The sequence below is a fragment of the Brienomyrus brachyistius genome, chromosome 17, assembly GCF_023856365.1.
Source record: "Brienomyrus brachyistius isolate T26 chromosome 17, BBRACH_0.4, whole genome shotgun sequence".
Taxonomy (NCBI): domain Eukaryota; kingdom Metazoa; phylum Chordata; class Actinopteri; order Osteoglossiformes; family Mormyridae; genus Brienomyrus; species Brienomyrus brachyistius.
In genome coordinates, this window is record NC_064549.1 from 23,334,987 (window position 1) to 23,339,183 (window position 4,197).

Below are 4,197 nucleotides of genomic sequence, written 5' to 3' on the forward strand. Positions count from 1 at the left end.
GACAACTGAGAGTACACGCGCATGTAAAGACCACATATGTCCACCAGGTGGCTCCACAGATAAAAAAAAAAAATCACGAGTGACAAATCAACAGTTTTTGATTTCATAATACTCACATTTTCACCTTGATTTGTAATGGGTCGTTGCATCATTTTCATGTTTTTTGTTATGATTCTAGCTGCTGGGTAGGTCCTTGTAGCATAAACGCTAAAGATATGGGTGGATGGATGGACGGAAGGCAGGAACAGTCGAGCGACACGTAACGACCTGCAGAGACTGAAATGCAGATGCTTGGGGAGAAGGTTAAAAATACTATGTGGCGGGAAGAATGAGGGGAAATGAGCCGAAGGCCAGTTCGAGGATGTGCTGATCGCAGAAGCTCAAATCATTCGAGGACGTTTGCAGAGTCAGACAGTCACCCAGTGCTCAGCTTCTTGGTCTCTTTGATTTCTGTTTGTAAATAATTCGGAGATGTACAAAGTGTAATTGTTCTGAGAGCACAGCGCCGTTTCCGCCATTTGTACCACGGTACCTGTGCGACCAGCATTTAGGGCTGATAGTAAGACTTACCTTCCACTGGAGACCGTAGACATTCTAGTGCTTTATCAGATTATTTATTCAGATCGTTCCCAGCCATGGGGCACGTCACAAGCTATTAGCATCATGTATAAACACCCCTTTCGAGCCGCTCCAGCTGCATTTCTGCCACGTGACCCAACGGGAGATGATGCAGGGACCGTAAAACGTGATTAGCGTGAGCATTCAGAACCCCCCCCCCTCCCCATGAGCCCCCTGTTTAATTTTTTTGCACTAGAGAAAGTCTGGGCCGATGCCTTCATTTCCTGAGAGGCTCTTGCAGCTCAATGGTTCAGCAGACGTCACCCGAGCTCCGCTCATACACTGAGGCCCAGGGCAGGGAGGTGGTGACACACAGAGGACGGACTCGTACAAGGATGGAGGAGAACCGCCAAACACACCTATGCTCTCCCAGCTACGCGGAGAGGCCCCCTGCTAGGGCAGACCAGTGAGAAGCCCGATTAGCACGTCACATGACTGCTTACTGTCACCATAAGGGCACATGTCACATGACTGCTTACTGCCACCATAAGGGCACATGTCACATGACTGCTTACTGCCACCATAAGGGCACATGTCACATGACTGCTTACTGCCACCATAAGGGCACATGTCACATGACCGCTTCCTGGCACACAAGGCCCTGCATGCCAGACCTCCCAGGACCCTCAATGGCTCTTTTTAATTCGGATTAATTAACAGGATTTGATCAGATCTGAAGCAGGACACTCAACTCAAATGTCTGAGCTTGCTCATAGTAAGAGGGACACGTCGCAAACAGAGAAGAGAAACGGTTTGAGCCGCAGACCTTCCCAGCTCGTCTGTAGCTTCCAGCCGGTTTTTAACACCTCGTCTGCAGGGGAATGCCAATTAGAGCGAATCATAAACCGCTTCCTGCTGACGGTTGTGGAGGCAGTTTCCAGGTGCAGAGCCATGCGGAGGCAAGACGTCGCTCGGGACGGGTGTGTTTGACCAAATCAGTGACTAGTATAACATGCCTTTCAGGACCATTTAACTAAACACACGAAATGAGGAGTTAAACCAGAAGAACAACAAGCACCAAACAAAAGGAACCGCAGCAAAGCAAATGCCTGTAGCCAATGTGCGCACCCTCAGCCTCTGCCACAGGTGCCGCCCCCTCTCACCTGCCAGCTAATCCGGTTTGAGCTGTAACAGCAATCAGGCCAATCAGGATCAGCCGGGAGTCCATCACTTGAGCTGTTCACTTGTTCGGGGGAGCAGCAATCAACAAATGCTCACAAGCTGCAGACTCAGATAAAGCGTCACTCTTCTCCAGGTAGCAGAGTCCGGGATAATGTTCAGTCGAGAACGCATAATGCAGAAATAGCATTACAAAAGGATTTTATTGCATAAATGATTCCATTATTTTTGTACAGAATTCAATATTTACAGTAACCTTTTTCATAACTTCTTATAGAACAATCTCTATATGTTTGTCTACATGTGTACAATCTGCATGCTGTTTACATATATTTATATGTCAGTATTTTTGTATGCCGAATATTTACAAATGTTTATACACATATGAAATTTAACCACCGTGCTACAGAAGTTTAAATAAGACTGCTTGCTATTTTCCGCATTTCCTTTGACAATGTGTCTTGGCCACTTGGATTTCGGAGGAAGTTCACCGCGGATTGTGAAGGGGCTGGCTCGGGATTACCGTCCCTGCTGATTCAGGAAGAAGTTCAACACAAAACGATGCCTCCTTGGAAGCGTGATAAATGTAATGGTGAAAAATAATAAACAGTTGGATCAGGTGAACGATTAGGACGTAAATACCGTTACCATCACGAAGAAATCTTCCCTGGGTTTTTTTCCTTTTAAGTTAAATTAGTAGCATGTTTCCCTGGTAAAAGCACATTACAATACAATCTTCTTAATGTTAACTTAAACGCGTAATAATAAATAAAAATTACATTTCGTAAGAAGTCGGCTATTTACAGATTTTTTCTCCTCGGTGAAAATATTAGTTAGCAGCGTAGAAAAATGATGTTTTGAATTTTTGCAAATTGGTTTTATAGGCCCTAGTATTACCACGGCAGCAATAGAACCGCATTGTAATTCACAAGCCTCCAACAGATGTCGAAATATTCAGGCATACGCATGCAAATCTCCGTCTAACTGGCGTTTAAATAAGGATCACTAAAGGGAAACTCTCACTTTCATCTCGTCATATTTACCCAAGCAAATCAATAGCTCTAGAAATGATCAGTGTTACCAGAAGAGTCAATACCTTGCAATAACCGAATATATATTAGAAAATTACATCTAAATCATTTTACCCATTCAATATTAAATACATTCTGTTTTATTAGAGGGGGAAATAATTTTCTTATATTGGTTTTGTCCTCAGCCTCCCTCAGGCCTTTATACCATTAAGTGAAATTGACATTTAATGAACGTACAGTGCACATTTTGCAATACCACGACACTTATTACTCTGACAAGGACAGCAGCAGCGAGACACGAGCGATAATTCCCGATCCAACCACTAGATGGAGTCTTTTCACAATTGTAAGTATCCGAGCTGTTCGCGTGGCCTGGTAGAGACGCGCACACGCACGCACACGCAGTAATTGACGCTGCCTTTTCACAGCGCTCTCTCACTGCATGTGGTAAGGTTTGTGTGTAATACCTTCTGTTGAATGCTTATGGCTTGTGAGAAGACGTGGGGAACTCCACTTTGGATGTGGCTGGAGAGAAAGGCATATAATATGCACATAAATTGCTGTCCCAGCAGACTGGACACAATGATTACAACAGGGGGGCTATTTACAGGATATTTCACTCTGCATGCGCTGGATTTAAAGCAGTCCACAGAAAACTTAAGGTGGTTAAATGTGCATAACTAACAGGAGTGTGTACAGAAGTTCAGAAGTGCAAGTCGCCCCGGATGACAGCATTACCGTGGCACCATCCTGACAGGAAGGCATCTCGTTGCTGGGACCACTTTCTAGGGGGGGGGGGGGGGGGGGTCCGTCCTGTGCCCCTCACCTTATCTTGCCTAGCATCAGTTTTCCTTCTAGCAGTATCTTCTCACTTCTCTATATAAAACCTGTCATCCTGTCCCAAAACACTGCAGGCTACAGCTACCATGGTTTGCTCACAGCTGCATAGGAGCATGAGGGGATGTGGGCGGCGGCCCTGATCCATCCAGCCAGTCAGCCCGAGTGATTTTAATGGAGAGACACTCATAAATGCTGGCCTTGTGATTTAATGAATGAATTGGACAGCAAGACTTTTTTTAAGTGGAGGAATGGGAAGAGATGTCATTGTGCTAAAGGGGCATGGCCAACTGAGCCACAGGTACCTGTGGGGTGGCCATCTGAGCCACAGCTACCTGTGGGTGTGGCCAACTGAGCCACAGGTACCTGTGGGCGTGGCCAACTGAGCCACAGGTACCTGTGGGCGTGGCCAACTGAGCCACAGGTACCTGTGGACATGGCCAGCTGAGCCACAGCTACCTGTGGGTATGACACTGTCACTAGTGGCGGGGGGGGTTTGGTCATGAGGGCTACAGATTTGAACTGCAGGGCCAACAAATAGTGTGTGTGTGTGTGGGGGGGGGGGGGGGGGGGGTCCCGAAGGGGACTCAGA